This window comes from Cimex lectularius, unplaced genomic scaffold, assembly GCF_000648675.2.
Source record: "Cimex lectularius strain Harlan isolate CLEC.00 unplaced genomic scaffold, Clec_2.1 scaffold186, whole genome shotgun sequence".
Classification (NCBI taxonomy): Eukaryota; Metazoa; Arthropoda; class Insecta; order Hemiptera; family Cimicidae; genus Cimex; species Cimex lectularius.
Genome location: NW_019392979.1, coordinates 1,018,451 through 1,039,257, shown reverse-complemented (window position 1 = coordinate 1,039,257; position 20,807 = coordinate 1,018,451). Strand labels below are relative to the sequence as shown.

Here is a 20,807-nt window from a genome sequence, read left to right as displayed (position 1 = left end):
CATAGGATAGGTATAATTTATAATATTTGTATTAACCATATTTATTTTAATTAATTTATTTTTTTGATATATAAATAGATTGCTTTACAATATTATTATATTACTGAAAAATTTGTATTTTATAATTTAAAATCATTTTCGTTCCTGAAACGTTGCCTTCCGGATCGTCATATGGGATAAAACTGTTTTGGTCCCTATGGTATCTATTTTTAACCGAAGCCATTCTAGAAAGGTTTAATAGCCTTTCTAGTGCCAAAAGGATTGTAAATATCAAATTTCAAAACGGTCTCGGGCATGTATTTAATTGTTTTGATTCGAGGGAACACTTTTTGGCGCGTTGAATATGAATTGGATGCATAACAGGTGTTATTAAGTCAATTACGATAATTACTCAAATGATCCACGTTAGTTTTAACACCTTCTCGGCCGGTAGGGGATTGGGTGAAGGGAAAATATTTGTTTTAAGACACCGGTATAAGACAAAAATAACCCCCTTTGATTTCATATTTATGACCATAGCTTGTTGAAATAAATTTGACAACTAAACTTTGAATCCTTTCAATACGGAAAGCTGGTATGACAATAAATCACATCTTTTATTTTTAGCCTTATTGTTTTTGATTTTTTCCAAAGAGAAACTGATTGCAAAAATTATTATTGATTTCCAACAAATCAAAATGAAAGCTCTCTAAGTTGAGCTCTTCATAAAAAATTTATATGAAGCAATAAATAATTGATAAACAGTAGCTACTTTAGAAACATAAGTTGACGAATAAAATATACATTTGTATTTTTGAACCAGATAAAATTCGTCAAGATGGTGGGTACATAGCCCAGAGCCGATAATTCTTCCATCTGAGTTCTAGGTGCAAAACACCTTCCCAGTTCCACCAAATGTAAATATTGGCAAGCCTCCTTTCAAGCCCTTGACATTGGTGGGTAAGCTTTTACCAAAATGTTTATTTTTTTTTATTCGCTTTTAGTACTACTACGAGAATTTTCTTCTTTTTCAAAGTCTGACTTCTGTTTTAATTTATTTTTTTATTTTATAGTTTTATATTAGTGCTGCTGTCATATCACTGTTGATTTGGAGGAGTCCCTGGCCAATCATGGGTTAATATTTATACATAACACACAAACGAACATAAGTCGAATAACTAATACGAAAATTACTATGCCATAGAAATATCTCTCTCTCTTTCTCTTTCTCCTGTTCTTCTTCTTTGTTTTTCTTCTCTTCTCTCTGTCCCTCTCTCACTCATTCTCCTTCTTTCTATCTCTTCCTGGCTATCTCTCTTCCTTTGTTCTCTTTCTCACGTCCCTGTCTGTCTCTCTTCTCTCTTCTACCTGCCTCTCTTTCTATTTGTCTGTATCTCTCTCTCTCTCTCTCTCTCTCTCTCCCCCTCCCTCACTCAATTTTTCTCATTACTCACTAAATCTATCTCTTACGCTCACTCACTCAATCTCTCTCTTTATCTCTCACTCTCTCTCTATCTATCCAGTTAACTATCTAATAATCTCTGTCTCTCTGTCTCTCTCTCTCTCTCTATTTCTCTCTCTCTCTCCCATTCTTCCTCTCTGTCTTTCTTCTCTCCTCTCTGTCTCTCTCTCTCTCACTCATTCTCCTTCTTTTTATCTCTTCCTGACTATCTCTCCTCCTTTGTGCTCTTTCTCACTTCCCTGGATGTCTCTCTTCTCTCTGTCTCTCTTGCTATCTGCCTCTGTCTCTCTGTCTGTCTGTCTCTCTCTCTCTCTCTCTCTCTCTCTCTCTCTCTCTCTCTCTCTCTCTTTCTTTCTCTCACTCAATCTTTCTCATTACTCACTAAATCTATCTCTTACGCTCACTCACTCAATCAATCTCTCACTCTCTCCCTTTCTCTATCTATCCAGCTATCTAACAATCTCTGTCTCTCTCTCTCTCTCACTCTCTCTCTCTCCCATTCTCCTTCTCTGTCTTTCTTCTCTCCCCTCCGTCTCTCTCTCTCTCTCTCTCTCTCTCACTCAGTCTCCTTCTTTTTATCTCTTCCTGACTGTCTCCCCTCCTTTGTTCTCTTTCTCACTTCCTTGTATCTCTCTCTCTCTCTCTCTCTCTCTCTCTCTCTCTCTCTCTCTCTCTCTCTCTTTCCCTCACTCAATCTCTCTCATTACTCACTAAATCTATCTCTCACGCTCTCACACTCTCTCTCTATCTATCCAGCTAAATATCTAATAATCTCTGTCTCTCTCTCTCTCTATATATATATATATATATTTCTCTTTCGTTGTTACAACGATACCCATAACTGTACATGATACCCACTCTCATTTTCTCACTCATTCCCTCTCTCTTTTTTTGTCTGTCTGTCTCTTTCACTCTTTTACACTCTCATCTCACTCTATTTTTCCGTCCTTTTACTTTCACTCGTGTGTGTGTGTGTGTGTGTGTGTGTGTGTGTGTGTGTGTGTTTATGTACATGTTCCTGTGTCCGTGAAGGAAGATAGTGAAAAAATCAAGCAGGTAGACGCAGAAATGAACACAAAAACAGCGTAAATAATTTAAAAAATTTAATAAATAATATTAAGTAAAATACCATAATGATATTTTAAACAAAATTTTTTGAAGTATTAAATTTAATTTCTAATGTTCCACCAGATGTGAATAATGTGTATTCGTGATTTGAGATTATTAATTTGACAATTATTGTATGGCTATTTTACAAAAGAGTATTCCCAGGCCAGGGAAAAGTGAACGATCTCATGGCAGTATTTTCTTTCGTGTCAACTCTTCGTTCATTATTGACCTTTCTGTCGGCCTTATCTCGCTCAAAACAACAAGATCATCCATCATGCCTACAACGCGAGCATCTATTTTAAATTAAAAATCTAGGAAAACGACTTGCCACGATGAATAAACGAGATCGAACAGAACCCTAAGCTTCAATAGAGCGAAAAGGTCGATCGATTAGAAAAATATTCAACCAAATCACAAAACCCACCGGGAGTCACAGCTAAATAACTGTTCACATACGAAATTTCATGAATATTGAACAAAAAAGCCAAAGCTATATAATAAATACATCATCCTAGATCATTCTTGAAAAAGCGGTCATTCGCACAACAAAAACTATGTTGAGCTGTTGTTAAACGATATGTTGCCCTCGAAGGTTCAGAAATTGTGACAGCAAGCCAACATGTAACGGCAGTGTAACAACGGTTGACACGATAAATCAATAACCTTCTCAAAACATCTCTCAACAGTAGAACACAGTGGTTATTTTATCTTTACTGCACGATCGATCCTTTTTTCCCCTTTTTTTCTCTGTTTTTCCATTCAACTCGAATATGATAAAAATAGCCCGCCCTGTGAAACGGATACGATCTCGGATAAAAGAACGTGACGTTTATTTTATTGCATTTATATCTGATCCTTTTTCATCTCCCTCTTTCCCTACAAAAAAATTTGCTTACAACAGATTCATTCATCTTGTAAGTACGTACAAAGATATTTTTGACAAACAGGTAGCAAATTGGCTTGACAACATGACAACACATGCACACATGTGACCTACAAAAATACAATTTATGCCTACAGACAATTATTAATTTAATGTTACCAGAATAAATATCAATACCCTATTGTGCCGGGTGTATTCCACTGCTCAGTATACTTGTAATAACCCATCTCCTATGGACAAAAAATTTTTAAATCTATAAAAAAATTACCATAATAATGATGTTGATCCATGTTGACTTTTCTAAAAGTCAATTTTTTGCTGATTAATAAGCTCAAATCATACATACATGTGCACTACTTTTCGAGGTCAACCGGCAATTCCAGCAATCGTAATTTACAATGGATTACCGGCAGGCCTCGAGAATCACAGTCCTGGGTATCGGGAGTCCGGGGTTAGACCTCGGTCTTACTGCCCAGCCGCCAGGGATGGCTCCAGGAGGCATAAAAAACTAGGTCATTTCAGCCCTCAACAAAATCAGTGGAGTACTTGAAATTCTTCCTCACTCTTTACACCTATTGTAAAACTAACCTAATCGAGGTGATTGAGGTGTAATTGATAGTGTGCTCAATATTCCGCCATCGCCCCTCTCAAACTACACATTCACGCCAATATATACATTCACTCTCATCACAGGCTAGGGACACAAAACTATCAGTCTATCAGTAGTATAAACAACAAAACAAACCTGTATCGTCCATAAATCGAAACAGGGGACCAAGATACTCGTTGCCATGCTCATGCACCATTAGGTAGCTTTCCTACAGCTCTATATTAGGAGCCAAGGAATTGCACCATTCAATTAGATGGGTACATGGACCAACATTTCTCTGCATGCCAGGCACATACGCGGGCTTTGGCCTAAAATAAAGTACCAATGTTTGCATGACTTATTCTTAATCGGGTGAGTATTATCCCTCTTCTCCGATTCAGATCAAAGTCTGATCCATTCTCATATCAAACTGGCGTTCCTAAGCGCTCTCTTTAAGGAGGCAAGGAAGTGCACCAGAAGGAAGACGGGTATGGCCCAAAAGTAAATATCCGTGTATCAACCTCGCATGGCCTATCCTTAACCGGGTAATGATGACTCTTCTTCTATGGGCCACCTTCAACCAGTGCTCTTGAATATGTCAAATTGTTTGGTCAAATGATCGATCAAGATTGATTACATAAGCAATATTATCTTCAATATCATTGTCCATTATTGAGCGAAAAGATTAATTCAGAAATGATTATTTTTGACGATCGGTACATTGAATTTATTAAGAACTCAACGGGAAAATATACAAAAATAAATTTCTTTAAGATTTAAAAATGAATATGCTCAACGAAGTTGACACTTTTTGCTTTTGCGATGACGAACAAACCATCAAAATTTACATAAGCAATGTTTTCTTTCTCTTTTTCTCCAATGCATAAATTGAACATGCTTATTAGCGATAGGTTTTTATAAAATTACCAAAATGTCAGTAGAAATGACATGTACGGTTGAACTATTAATTGCGATTAGATTAATAACAGATAATTAAGATTAAGCTGTTGCTTTATCTGCATTACCGAACATTAAGACGGTTTGGACCATTAACCTTGTACTTAACTTCATCTCAAGGCACTTAGGAAGAAGCAAAGCGTACAGGATGACTCTGTTCAAATATATAGCCCTATATCTCTTCTGTAACATCCTGCAATTTATGTAACCAAAGATATCTTGATTGAATATCCAGTCTCAAGATAAAACAAGTAGATGATCCCCTTACTAATTTTTTATCGTACGTCCTTCCAGAATCCTACGTTGATCCTGAGAAAAAATTGTTACATTATATTATTTCATGCTATTAGTTCTACAATTTAAAGACAGTGGGTATGTCTTTCTTCGCCTTTTGTGCCCTATTTATTTGTGAATCTTAAAAAGCAATACCTTCCAGAAATGCATAGGCAATAAAAAATGACGAAAAAGGATTGGGGAGTTGACAAAAAACCTCATTCAGGATATTTTAACCAACAGCCAAAAAACCGATTTAATACAACAATAATGTATAATAAAGTTTATTATATCCATTAGAGTTTGTGATCCGATTGACCGAATAACTTTTTTTCCATTAATTAATATTTTCGTAAGGTATTGGTTGAGATAAAAAAGTCAGTGTCACGAGCGGGATTCGAACCCACGACGTTCAGCTGAATACGCCGCTGTTCTACACTTGAACTATCATGACTTCGATCCACTCGGACACTAACTTCCCATCTCAACCCACCTTTTAGCCATTTTTCAAATGTCGTGTAATCAATTCGCTTCTCGGTGACAAATGAAATGAGATAAAAAGAGAGAGAGACTTTTTTATCCCAACCAATACCTTACGTAAAGACTAATTAATGAAAAAAAAATTATACGGTCAATCGGATCACGAACTCTAATGGATTTAATCAGTAAAATGAAGTGAATCTTCACTAAAGCTCGGAGTGGATCGAAGTCACGATAGCTCAAGTGGTTGAGCAGCGGCGTATTTAGCCGAAGGTCGAGGGTTCGAATCCCGCTCGTAACACTGACTTTTTTATCTCAACCAATACCTTACGTAAAGAGTAATTAAGGGAAAAAATAGTTAATAATATTAACAAATAGTTCATAAGGTAATAAAAAGCCTAAGTTTATAAGTCTGACTAATGGCTTATGGGTATATTAAAATTCAATTGTTCCTTTAAAGTACTTCTTTTACTGCATGAGACTCAATATCTCTCTGACTCATCATCAGTCAACATTATTATCAGACTCGTCATAGCAAATTCAAGGAAAAATTAACTCGCATGGTTTACTTTATTACGGAAGTAATTGTTTTCAGCAGCGCTGTAATTGAGAAACCTTATTGGTTTTAATGAATTTTACAATGTTGTGACATACCGAAACCCTTCCGGAAAAAATAGCGAGGCGAGGCGGGCCAGTGTGATCTAGTCAATAAACGTCCAAACAACTCAGAAACGGGATTATTTTGAATTATCTCGTATCGAACCGAACCAGACCCATTTAAAAAAAAAAGTATTTCAAGGTGCATTTGGGAAATCGTCGAATTCGGCCAACCATATAAAACCAGTGAGGAGCTACAGAGGAAGTAGGCAGAATGCCAACCCAACGGGGACATTCCGGATATCTTAAACACGCGGCCCCCAGGGACTATTTTCATTTTTACAGGAAACGTCTTGCCTGGAGGAAATCTGTTGCTCAGGCTGGTGAAATAAAGTTTTTCCTTGGAAATCTACTCTCAGTGTACAGTTGTCGTAAAAGTGTCGTCTATCGTCTAAATTATGTCGATGATAGATCAATGAACTACTACAATTACTATTTGTAAAAAAACAATATTAAAGTATATTTATTGATAGTCGATAAAGATTATAAATTAATCCTACTGTAACTACAATGAAAACAACATCATTCAAATCAGTGACATCGCGCGTGATACATGGGATGCAGAATTGAAGTCAACCCAGGATTCCCACAACTGGTTTTGAAATTCCGTGAAAGAGATGTGAGTCTTAAGCCAGATCACGCCCTCAACGTTGGTAGCAAATTTTTGCATAGCAGGTGCTTTTCTTGTATTAGGAAACTTGTAGATGACCTGAAAATATCTCACAGTACTGCAGCTGTAACGTGTGAGGTATTGGTGATAAGAAGGTTCAGAAAGGACTTGGTTAGCAATGGTTGCAGTATGTTCAGTTTTTGGAATATCCGTTTCGCGAAAATGTCGCGTTTAAAGGTCAATCTATGTCAATAACTTTAACGTAAAACAATGGGCTGTATGTCATGTGTTAAGGCAAGATTTCACTCAAAGGTCATGTTCGCTTGGTGTAAGTTCGCAAAGGGAGATGGAACTTTCTGTCGATTCGTTTTATTTTAAAATTATTTTATATTTTAAATTTAAAATTATTATAATTTATTCAGGCTCTGGACTAAAAATGCCCAGCTCTTTTAAACCGTTCTACTGTACTATGATCATACATTTCATGTCGTTTCAGTAAAGAACTAAAAACTGTAAATTAAATTTTTCCTCGTCCATTAGGGTTAAAATCCACAATTCGCCCCATTTGGAATCTCATTTTTACAGCAAAGATAAACCCTCAAAAAGTAAGAAGAAATGCTACCCATGTTTAACCTTTAAACACTTTGGTACTAGAGTTTATTTTTTAACGCTTTTTATTTCTACGAATATAGCAATATGATTATTAACAAAGCATAGTACAGGCATGGATCACAATCCGTCTGCCGGAGGTCGTTATTAAGAGAAAAAGAAATAAGAAAGAAAAAATAACAATGAAGAAATAATAATAAAGAGATAAGAATTAAAGCGAGGTTATAACATTTTCGCTAATTTTCACACACTCAAAATAGGTTAAACATAATACAATTAATTAAGGTTTTTAGATGAGATAAAAAAGTCAATGGCACGAGCTGGATTCGAACCCACGATCTTCGGCTTGATGCGCCGCTGCTCTACCACTTGATCTATCGTGACCTCGATCCACTCGGACACCAACTAGACGACAAATGAAATGACCACGGAGAGCTTTAGTGAAGGGTACTTCATTTTTAATTATTAAATTCACTAATTTCGTGGTCCGCTTGACCAATTAATATACTACAATTAATTAAGGTTTTTAGTTGAGATAAAAAAGTCAATGGCACGAGCGGGATTCGAACCCACGATCTTCGGCTTGAAACGCCGCTGCTCTACCACTTGAGCTATCGTGACCTTGATCCACTCGGACACTAACTTTCCATCTCAACCCCACCTTTTGAATTTTCCCTCCTTTTTGCCATTTTTCAAATCAAATTCATTTCGAATCCCGCTCGTGCCATTGACTTTTTTATCTCAACTAAAAACCTTAATTAATTGAAGTATATTAATTGGTCAAACGGACCACGAAATTAGTGAAGTTAAACATAATAGTAAAACTACTTTTAATAGAAAACAAACAGAGGGAAAATTCTTAATGGTCAAGCGAAAAAAAATCGGATATAATAAAATCATACAATACATAAAGGAAATTGAGAGAATGAATTGGAGGGGGTCAAAAATTGAATTCCATAATTAGGTCTAATCTATATTTCCAGGCGTGGTGGATGTACTGCGTGAGCGCCCGTGCATCAGAGCCATCAACGGATTTAACAGAGTGTTTCTAGAGAGGGTAAAAGATCCCAAGTGCAACAATTTGATCTCGCCCAATATTGCACATTCGGCCATAAAATGCAGTGTTGTTTCCACAGATTGGGAATTGCAAAAAGCACGTAACCCCTCCTTGCCCCTCAACCAAAGGGCAGAGTTCAAGTTAAGGCCTCGCAACGGGTTTTTAATAGCCATCTTAAGTTTGATAGACTAAGGGAATTAAGGTTCTCACTATGTAGATTAATTAAGGTGTGTGGGTGAGACAAGTCATTAAATAAGGAAAAGTTGAGCAAGGACTGAGGTCGACGTAAGCGATCATCCCGATGCCGTTCCTTGAGTCTAGATAGCAGAACTGAAAAAAGAGCTGGCCAATCAGCAAGTTTTTCGAAGGTTACTTTAAATCTTTGAAAGAGCGTAAGCCATTGTGCATACCAGGCGGTCTTATTCCTGATGACTTTGATATTAATATTTTAGCCAATTTTATGTAAGGGAATTCAAAATTTTGAAAATAAATGAAAATTGAAGTTTTAAAATATTTACGTAAATCAGGTCAGTAGACGTTTCTAAATAAATCATATAGTTTTGGGTAGGGTTAGGAAGAGCAAAATAACTTACGAAAAAAAATCTTTGGAATTTCTCGACTTCTTCATATGGTTGGTAGCCCCATATCTGGCAACCATAACAGATGAATTAACGACATACCGAGTTGAATGCATTAAATTTCACGTGGATCGGAACCACTTCCTGTTTCATCAATGGGGCCCTGGTTTTACAGAGAGCAAACATCGCATAGATATTTTCTTTTTAGACGGTTTGACCAGTGTAGTTGGGGGGGGGGGGTGAGCGTAACTCAAGTTTATTTTTTTCTGGTATTAGTTGTATAGCCATAACCATGACATATACGACCCGACAGGCAGACCAGCAGCGAGCACTGATGCGCCTCCCTCACCGCCAGAAAGAGCCCAGACTGCCAACCCCAGGACAAGCTCAACCCATGACTACCACCACTTCTCCCTCACTAAAACAACAGTTTATAATTTGCTTTTGTGCAATATATTGCTCAGAACTTATGCCTTCGAACTACTTTTAATTCGGGACCCTACAGTAAAAAAAAGAGGATGGTTAGGGCGTCCGACTCGTTTCTGCCATGCTAGCTGTTCTGGGTTCGAATCCCGGCATAGCCCATGGAATTTTAGTTGGTGATGATGCATTACTACTCCCTCGTCCGCGACACCCAACGGGTAGTTTCTGTTAAGCTTTCCCGTTTGTCAGCAATTAGTACTATTACTATTGCTTTAGCCAAGACCTCGCCCCTTCGAACTACCACTAATGTAAACCACCAACAGACAACACAATTATGTTTTATTCTCAGATTATAACCAAGACCTCGCCCCTACCAACAACAACTTGTGTCGTCTGTCAGTGGTTGTCCGAAGAGGCAAGGCCTTGGCTATAATCTTAGAATAAAATGCGGGATTCGAACCCACGACCTTCGGCTTAAAAACCTCTCAAGTGGTAGAGTAGCGGCGTATTTAGCCGAAGGTCGTGGGTTCGAATCCCGCTTGTGACATTGACTTTTTTTTCTCAACCAATACCTTTCATAAATATTAATTAATTGAAAAATGTTAATTGGTCAATCGGACCACGAACTGCAATGACTATTGGCAAAGTTTATGTTATATATATATTACAATTAATTAAGGTTTTTAGTTGAGATAAAAAAGTCAATGGCACGAGCGGGATTCGAACCCACGACCTTCGGCTAAAAAACCGCTCAAGTGGTAGAGTAGCGGCGTATTTAGCCGAAGGTCGTGGGTCCGAATCCCCCTCGTGCCATTGCCTTTTTTATTTCAACTAAAAACCTTAATTAATTGTAATATATTAATTGGTCAAGCGGACCACGAAATTAATGAATTTAATTATATATATTATAACTTTTCAAATAAGTTGTTATCGATCAAACGAGTTAAGTTAAAATTTCTCTCGAATAGTGGAGGAGACTGAGCCGAAAGCTGGCCCGAAAGCTTCCTAACAAAACAACAACTGGGGCGGATGGTGTTGGTTAGAACATTAGCAAAACATCAGTCACAAGGGGGTTTATTAAATACAAAAACGACCCCCAGAATGGATATAATTGGATGAAAGGAGTGAGCATCATTTGTCATCGCTTTCGACTTTCATGCCCCAGCGAGCGGAACCCAATTCGCCTACACTGTTTATCCCCCGTATAGGCTGAAAACAAAATGATGCCCTGTGTAGTTTTCCTCCAGGGTGGAGGAGTCAAATTTCTTGAAAAGTGGTCCATGATTTATTCCGCGCACCACTCGGGGCGAAGGGGACGTAATGAATCAGTGTTACACATACAAAGTGCCGTCATAAAAGATGGGAGAAGAAAATGTCTTAGACCCGCAGTTAAGACCTTTTACGTTGATGGATTCACTCAGCGCGACCTCAACAAAATTTGGTTTTCAGCCGACAAGGATTCAAATAATCTTGTATCGTAAATGGGGAGATCAAGTAAAAACAATTTCGACGTTTAAAAAAATACAAAACAGCAATGAATTATTATTAGATTAATAGAATGAAATTGTATAGATACATAGGTAAGTTAATTTACATTTTAATATGATAAATAACATTGATTTTTTATTCAATTTTTTTGGTCGGGTACCTTGGTACAATAGTTCAATGGTAAGCGTGTCAGATTGTCGGCTCGTGAGCACCACGGTCGTGGGTTCGATTCCCATTGTCCGCCCTGTAATTTTTGACCCGTTCCATTCTCTCTAAAACTATTATAGTCTACGTACATATGGAAGCGGCAGGAAGTTATTATGGAAAGCGTAAAGCCATGAAAAAATATCGTCTTTTTGTCATTTTATTAATTACAAATTTCCTGCACCAATCATGTTTGTTTATGTAGTACTAATTTAATATAACATTGATTTAATTTAAAAATTCCAAAATTCAAGCTGATCCATTTCAAATCATGCTAATGATATGTCCGGTTAACATGAATACAAGGATTTTTGTCTTGATTGCTGTAGATAGAAAAAACCGAATTGTTAACTCCTAAAACTTTTACTTAAATTTATACCTTCATAGCCCTCCAATCCAGATAACAAAAAAATGTAAATAGTCTATTTTTACCGACAGCCAGACATCATAACAATATTTATTTAGAAATCGTGGTCTCGTGTAATGTAGGTTTCAGAAAAACATTTTCTTTATCGTGCCGACGTTTCCATCTTTATTGAGATCATCTTCAGGGCCTGGGATTTACAAACATTGTTTACATATAACAATTACATTTTGGATGTGGAAAAATGAATTTATACAATGCAAAATATATTTTTTATATATTCAATTATAGGATTTCTACTCACTCAAAGTGTTTTTCTTCTGTGCAATTGTGCCATTCCTGCGTGTCGTGGTGAGATTTTGCTATTTTGTGTTTATATACTTGGATTTTGAAAGGGTGGGGAAGGATGTCGGATGATGATATGACTTATATAAATCAGTAATCAGATACGACATACCATATAATACATAAATGTAGGATCGTCGGCGGCTGCAACTGTTAACATGTTGTCGCGGGGACACATCACTTTAAGGTCTAATCTAGCCGCCCTAAATTCGAAACCAACATTATTACACCGTAGTCGTTCTTACAATGATGAACAGTTAGATATATATTTATAATAGACGTATTGATTGGATAGATAAGCATGTAATAATTGTTTACCGCAAATAAAACAATCAATAGTGAAACTAACAATAAGGTTTTGGGTTCGAGGATCTATAGATATAACGTCTCTAGGAGCTTCAAATTTTGTAAGATAGTAACTCAAATGCATATGGCAAATTGTAAAGTGTTTAATAATAACTAGCAGTATTAACCAAGATCTTAAGAATACACATGTTAATCAATTTTTTTTCGTGAAAATTTGATTAAAAATGGTGATCATATTCACAAATTAAGTGCAAACAGATTAAAGCTAAAAGAAATAATCAGTTTGGGCTTGGTTGTGTATCTTTTTTGTATTCATGCATTGGTAGAATGATTTAAATTAAATTCCATTTTTTTTTTATATATATAATTCGTAATAAAGCGAAAGCCACAACGTGCCTACAAAAAGATTGTGGGTGACGATGCCGTGAAGTATGCACTGACGATGAAAAAATAATTAGGCGTTAGCTGACTGTAAAAGTCATTAAACTGTAAACAACGTTCACTTTACAAACCGCATAATTTGATAGGTTCAGACAAATGTAACATATTACAGCTCCGGTGTCTCAAAAAAATTAAAACCTACAACAAGCAGACTGGTACAACAATAAATCAAATAAAAATTATATTCTTGAAGCCAAATTAAAACATTAAAATAAGAGATTTTCCCCGGCTCAAACACTGCGTCCTCCAGGATAAAATTTACTATTTTAGTTCTAGCAGAACACGGTGTCAGATAAGGAAGAATATGCAAATTCATTGTAGAACTATTTATCACGGCAAATAACAATATTGTAATTTAAATATAACAAAATGTTGGTAAACAAGCAGTGAATTTTTAATTAAATTACCATGAAATATATTTTTTTTCCAAGTCTATTTTTAATCTAATCTCCGAGGCTCATCTCCCATGGGTGGGGGGCGTAAAATCCGCATACATACCAGGAGCTGCACGAATGTCACGAATATCTCCGAAGAAAATTGTTCCACGGCGGCGGCTCGTGAATAATAATTTTAGACGAGCCCGTTCTTCCTTTCTATCCATGCACTAGCGTGCCTGCTCCCAGTTTTCGAGGTGTCAAGGTTGGTAACGTAGGATTAAATCTAAATCCAGCTACGGGTTTATGATAACAAAACCAAAAGGTATATATATGTAACTGACCGTAATAGCAAGGAACCTGATTGTCATAAATTTCTTCTGATCGGCCCAAATATTCCTGTGAATATTATATTTGCGAGAAAAGTCCTCTAAGAGAGATGTTTCATATTTCATCCCACCAGTTCTACAATGGCCACTGATCTTTCTTTATAATCCACTCGTGTGTAAATTCACAGAGTATGCTCCAAATAATTGAGGTCAAGTGAGCCCCTGGGTAAGATCCTTTAAAACTCACGGAGGAATAACTTTTTACAAGGCCATTCATAAAGAAATATAAAATCAATATTATGCTGACGGGCTTTTTAACCTAAAACGAAAATTTGTTATTTCATAATATATCTAATAATAACTTTAAGAATTTAAAAAAATGTGGAACGGGACTTCTGTTAAATTGATTAAACAATATATTTTTCGTAGAAATGATAAATGATGGAGTGAGTGTGGTGTTCAATCCTTTTTAAAAAGATAGCTCCTACTCACAGTAAGTTGTTTTGCAACGATCCGAATTTCGAGCTCTTTAGCTCATCATCAGTTTGAAGGACTTCTGCAACCACGTCTCTCGACATGAATTGCCAAAGTGAACCCGCTGATACATCCGCCAACGCGAGTTCCAATTACCAGCTGATTTTTTTATTGGCGCTCAACTTGAACGTCCGAAACGCAGAAATTATAACACAAATAAATATTATAATAGTAAATACTTAATATTATTAAATTATTATAAAAATAATAGTATTTAAAATAATTAATTTATTACAATTAATTAAGGTTTTTAGTTGAGATAAACAAGTCAATGGCACGAGCGGGATTCGAACCCACGATCTTCGTCTAGATACGCCGCTGCTCTACCACTTGAGCTTTCGTGACCTCGATCCACTCGGACACCAACCTCCTATCTTAATCCCACCTTTTGAGTTTTCCCTCCTTTTTGCCATTTTTCAATAGTAAGTATACTTCACTAACGCTCTCCGTTGCCATTTCATTTGTCGCCGAGAATCCAATCCGATTACACGACATTTGAAAAACGGCAAAAAGGAGGGAAAATTAAAAAAAAGGTGGGGTTGAGATGTGAAGTTAGTGTCCGAGTGGATCGAGGTCACGATGGCTCAAGTGGTAGAGCAGCGGCGTATCTAGCCGAAGGTCGTGGGTTCGAATCCCGCTCGTGCCACGGACTTTTTTATCTCGACCAATACCTTTTGTATATATTAATTAATTGAAAAATGTTACTTGTTCAATCGGACCACGAACTGTAATGGATATAATACACAACACTACATTCGTTACAACACGATTTATAAACAACATTACTACACAGTTGTGTTGGCACTTTTGATTTAAATTTTGAAAAAAATAGATTTCCCTAATTTTTCTCGTATTTTAAGGGTATCACAGTCGCTTTGTCACAGTTTGCACTGCTATTCCTAACCAAGGCAGAGAGCTTGTTACTGATGCCCTACATATAAATAATACCTCTGTATAATTTAGCGGTATTGTTAACAGGTACTTGAATTTTATTCCTATATGTTAAAATTCTATCATTATTAATTTATTTGCATGAGAGGTATGGTATTGATTTTTAACTAAAATATCGTTTATTAATGTTTACAGTCACAGTGGAATTGAGGGGAGCAAAGTTTAAAAAATCTATCTTTTAGGTTGTATTTCACATTTATTTTTAATTACCCAATCTACCTAATGAAAAGAAAAATATGTAAACTGAGAAGGCTGATCAATCACCAAAATAAATATACACTTTTATAATTAAAAAAGTATGAAGACATAATATATACAGTAAAATAAAAAAAACGGTCACGTATCTATTTGTTCATTTTCCTTAATAACTAGGTATAACGATTATTAATTGACTTAAAACGTAAAAACAACATAAATAACTTGCTGTTCACCTTTGTAGATACTTACCTCCTTTTTACACTCTTTAGATTTTAAAAAAATCAGTTCAATTTCATCTTTTCCAGAGCCAATTTATGGGGTAAATGAATTGGTTTTTAAAATTATTTTCTGTTGGGAAACAATAAATTTTAGTAAAAAATTATTATTTATTCTTAAAATTTTAGTATATGTACCGCCGAAGCGAGTACAAACATACCTATTTAATTCTGTTCTTCGTACAACGTACTTCCCTATAGCTTGGAAACACTCGTATATTCGAATGTTCCCTAAGCCAAAAAAGTCAACACATTGTACTACTTCATACAGGCCAATAAGCCTACTACCTACGTTGGGTAAAATTTTAGAAAAACTCCTACTGAAAAGAATTCTTCCGATTCTAAATTCTCAAAACATAATCCCAGCCCATCAATTTGGTTTTCGCAACCGCCACTCAACTGTCCAGCAGTGTCACCGCGTGGTAGACATTATTTCAACCTCCCTTGAGATGGGACAGTGCTGTTCCGGAGCCTTTCTTGACGTAAGCCAAGCTTTTGATCGAGTTTGGCACCCGGGCCTGCTGTTCATGCTCAAGGACATCCTTCCATCCACCTACTATCTCGTACTGCACAGTTACCTCACTGACCGATTCTTCCAAGTCATCGAAGGCCATTCCCTCTCTTCATATTTTCCTATCCATGCGGGTGTCCCTCAGGGTAACGTTCTGGCCCCTACACTGTACCAGGTTTTCACAGCTGACATGCCATCTCATCCCAAAACCAACACATTCGCATTCGCAGACGATACGGCAATTCTCTCCAGCAACACTCTTGTTGCACGGCAACTCGATCTTGTCATTTCCACTCGAAACCTCCAACAACACATCATACTACTAGAGTCTTGGTGTAAAAAGAAAAGGATAAAATTTAACACAGAAAAATCCACCCACATTGCCTTCATTCTTCGTAAAAAGATCTCCCCCCCTGTTTTCTTAAACAATACTCCCCTCCCAACTGAGGACAAGGTGCGGTACCTCGGATTGTACATCGACAAACGCCTGACGTGGAATCCTCACACAAGACTAAAACGTCAGGAGGTTATGACACAATTTAGAATTCTTGCACGACTTCTTGACAAACGTTCTAATTTACCTCTCAAAAATAAAAGGCTGTTTTACAACACCATAGTTAAGCCGATTTGGACTTACGGACTGGAAGTGTGGGGTTCAGCCAAACATTCCAACATCCACCGCATTCAACCTGCCCAGTTTTTAATACTACGAAAAATACTAGATGCTCCATTTTATGTATCGAACCAAACACACATACAGATTTACATATTCCTTTCGTGCAAGATGAAATACGTTTCCGTTACCGTAAATTTCATAAAAACCTCCCAACTAACGTAAATCAACACATCAGAAACCTCGCATCCCGACGAATCTCCTCAAACCCTCCCCGCCGACTGAAGATACAATGGCCGCGAGATCTCCTAGGAAGTGATGGTGATGACAGTGAAAGTGATAATAACACACGTATCAATTGAACAAACAATATTATTGCAACATTGGAGTAATACCAATGGGTGTTTTCTCCACTCTTGATTTTTAATTTTGTTTTGTTTTAATTACCTTGCTCACTGTTACTTATTACCTTCTTTAAGGTAGTTGTAATGTATTACAAATTATAAAAAAATATTGTTAAAAGGATGGTTTTAAGTCAACAAGATCTCCCCAGGGAAATGCATGGTCCATCGACGGACGTAGCGTCCATTACGTAGGCGAAGTCCTGGTTCACGATGGTCTACAACGGTTTAGGGCCAATGGAAGTCCCGCTCAAAAGGATGGTAGTGGTCGACCGCGCTATTCAACTGCTAGAGAAGAACGTTTTATTGCTGCTCTTATCCCACTATGGAATCGTCATTTAACGGCATCCTTGATAGGTAGTCAACTCCAAACGGTCCGTAATGTAAGGGTGAGCTCTAAAACAGTCACCAGAAGGCTTGGTAGGAATAGCCTAATTCTCGAGACGTCCCGCATCGAGTTCTCCAATACCAGGGAACGCGACTATTCGCAGCTCAGCATGCCGCTTGGACATTAGAGAATTTGGTCTGTTCTCTTCACAGATGAGTGCTAGTTTTGTTTGTGATACATTCAGGAAGTTCTTCTAGAAGCTGTGATCCTAGTCAACCCATTTATTTGGGACAATTTGGTGTTAATGCATGATTATGCTGGACCACATGTAGCTCGAGTCATCACCATAAAACATTTATGATGAATTAGACATGTTAGAAATCTTCGAATTATTCATCTTTGAACCAATAGTCTTTTTTATTTTTATTTCTCTTTTAACGATTGGTAGAAGCATAAAAAATATAAGCTCTTTTATTACCCATTGGTTTGCTGTATGAACAGGTTTCATTATTTTAAAGACAAAATTCTGATTCTTTTGATAGATATCGCCCAGTAAACCGTGACAAAGGGCGCTCATCTCCTAACCTTTCTACTAACAAACGTCATTATTTAAAGCAGAAAATTTACTGAATTAATGGGACATTGATCAAAGTTGTGCTAATGTTGATCGTCCGAATGCTTGTCAAACGCTAGGGCTTAATGGGTTTTGTTAAATCAAAGTGAGAAGGGTGTGATCGAAAAAAATAATTCGATGCTTTTTTAAATTATTTATTCTTGTAAATTGTTTACATTTATCTCTAAAACATTAGTAAAACAGAGTAAGATTTCATATAATAATTTTCTCAATAATCTAGGCCATACATCTAGTGTTACGCTTAGATTGTAAAATACGTGCCTTTTCGAAAGCCATGATTTGGTTCTCGACCAATAAAGCGTTTACTTATGTGGAACTTAGTCTTTAATATATTACAATTAATTAAGGTTTTTAGTTGAGATAAAAAAGTCAATGGCACGAGCGGGATTCGAACCTACGATCTTCGGCTTGTACGCCGATTTTTATCTCAACTAAAAACCTTAATTAATTGTAATATATTAATTGGTCAAGCGGACCACGAAATTAGTGAATTTAATGATTAAAAATAAAGTATACTTCACTAAAGCTCTCCATGGCCATTTCATTTGTCGTCGAGAATCCAACCCGATTACACGACATTTGAAAAATAGCAAAAAGGAGGGAAAATTCAAAAGGTGGGGTTGAGATAGGAAGTTGGTGTCCGAGTGGAACGAGGTCACGATAGCTCAGGTGTTAGAGCAGCGGCGTATCAAGCCGAAGATCGTGGGTTCGAATCCCGCTCGTGTCATTGACTTTTTTATCTCAACTAAAAACCTTAATTAATTGTAATATATTAATTGGTCAAGCGGACCACGAAATTAGTGAATTTAATGATTAAAAATAAAGTATACTTCACTAAAGCTCTCCGTGGCCATTTCATTTGTCGTCGAGAATCCAACCCGATTACACGACATTTGAAAAATGGCAAAAAGGAGGGAAAATTCAAAAGGTGCTGTTGAGAGGGAAGTTGGTGTCCGAGTGGATCGAGGTCACGATAGCTCAAGTGCTAGAGCAGCGGCGTATCAAGCCGAAGATCGTGGGTTCGAATCCCGCTCGTGTCATTGACTTTTTTATCTCAACTAAAAACCTTAATTAATTGTAATATATTAATTGGTCAAGCGGACCACGAAATTAGTGAATTTAGTCTTTAATGTATACCATAAAGCCCTGCTCTAGGGGACTTTCATGCGACTTAATGTTAAAGATCACACAAGAAGCAAAAATCACTGTGGAAATAATAAAAAAATATTTTAAAAAGAGAAGACAACAATTTTTGACAAGTCTTTAATCCAAAAGGGCGAAGCTAACTTAAGTTGTTAAAAAAAAATTCTTTGAGAAAATTCGGCCTGTTTTAGCCGTAATGGCGTTTGTTTAAAGACTTTAAGAACTTGGAATAAAAAATAAATAAAAACTTTAGAATAAGATTCCCCTACCTAATCCTGTTTCAAAGAGGCGATGGCGTACAGGATAAAAAAGGATATTGGTGGATTCTTTCGGGTTTAATTTTATATCGAAGAGGTGAAATACCGGAGGGAGGATCATCCCTCAGCTTTTCTTGTTAAATCCGCTTTAACCATTTTTAAAATTTTGTTGAAATTTATTTATTTTTTAAAGACACTCTTTTTAATGCTGTACCAAGATCTTAACAATCTTTTTATTTGAACGAACATATTGTTGATGCAAAAGTGTATAATAAATTTCAATTAATTAAGGTTTTTAGTTGAAATAAAAAAGTCAGTGTCACGAGCGGGATTCGAACCCACGACCATTGGCTAGATACGCCGCTGCTCTACCACTTGAGCTATCGTGACTACGATCCACTCGGACACTAACTTCCCATCTCAACCCCACCCCTTTTGAATTTTCCCTCCTTTTTGCCATTTTTCAAGTGTATAATAAAGTTGATTTCTTAATGATAATTTTTATAGGGAATGTTCCTTAATCATTGTAAATTTAAATTTATGTGGAATACCGATATTAGATCATTTACAATAGAAAAACTTGTTTTAATACTATTTAAACCACCTAAATAATTTAATCAATTATACTTGTAAGCTAGGTTGTCAAGGTCTTGGTTGAGATGAATAAGCACGTGTCACGAGCAGGATTCGAACCCACGACCTTTGGCTCAATACGCTGCTGGTCTAAGCACTTCGATTAAAACTAAGACCTTTGATTAAAAATATAATTAATTAAAATAATGAATATGGTCAATGATAATGACAATACGACCACTATGGATCGACACCCAAGGGGTTTTTTTACATTAATATTTTCATTTGTTCAGATCCGTTTAATTTTTGTACAATCAACCTTGTGGTTAATCCCTTTTATAAAAATTTAACACTTTTGTGTACATTTTATCATTAGTCAGGAGAAATATAAAAGTAAAACACAGCGTTTCCTTCATATTTGCAGTCTCTTCCAGGGCAAAAACCATTATGTAGCACATTTGTCGGAAGCAAGTGACTGATCGTCCACATGTTCATCAAAAACGGTTGTGTCCCACGGTGACAAGAGACGTGTAAAAAAAAGAAAACATTTCTTTTTGTCAAGTAGGACAAGGGGTTATTGTCGCTTTTTTTATTGTTATATTGTGTCAATGTCAACAAGCACTATTTTCCCTTTGGGGGTTTGGCGAATAACTTATATATTCAAAATGTATCCTTACTTATTCATTAAAAGTACTTTTTTCTCAAATTATTCTTCATTTATAACAATATCTGATTGGATCGAGTGGTTAATTTGACTAATGAGGTTGTTAGTGACTGATTAAATTACAAGTTTTGTTGAAGCTTGGCTGCTTGTTGATCTCCCACTGGGAAAACACTTCTGCAACCGCAAATAGACGAGATTACTGGTATG

At 36.5% G+C, this 20,807-nt stretch overlaps 1 long non-coding RNA gene and 1 other non-coding gene across 2 annotated transcripts in view; one reads left to right on the top strand and one right to left on the bottom strand.

Annotated features, from left to right (window-relative positions):
- Positions 1–20,807, top strand: part of LOC112127951 — a 181,407-nt gene that overhangs the window by 50,842 nt on the left and 109,758 nt on the right. The gene's annotated exons all lie outside the window — the stretch shown is intronic.
- Trnae-uuc lies at positions 8,158–8,230 on the bottom strand. Its single transcript has one exon. It is a non-coding gene; the product is annotated as a tRNA-Glu (tRNA).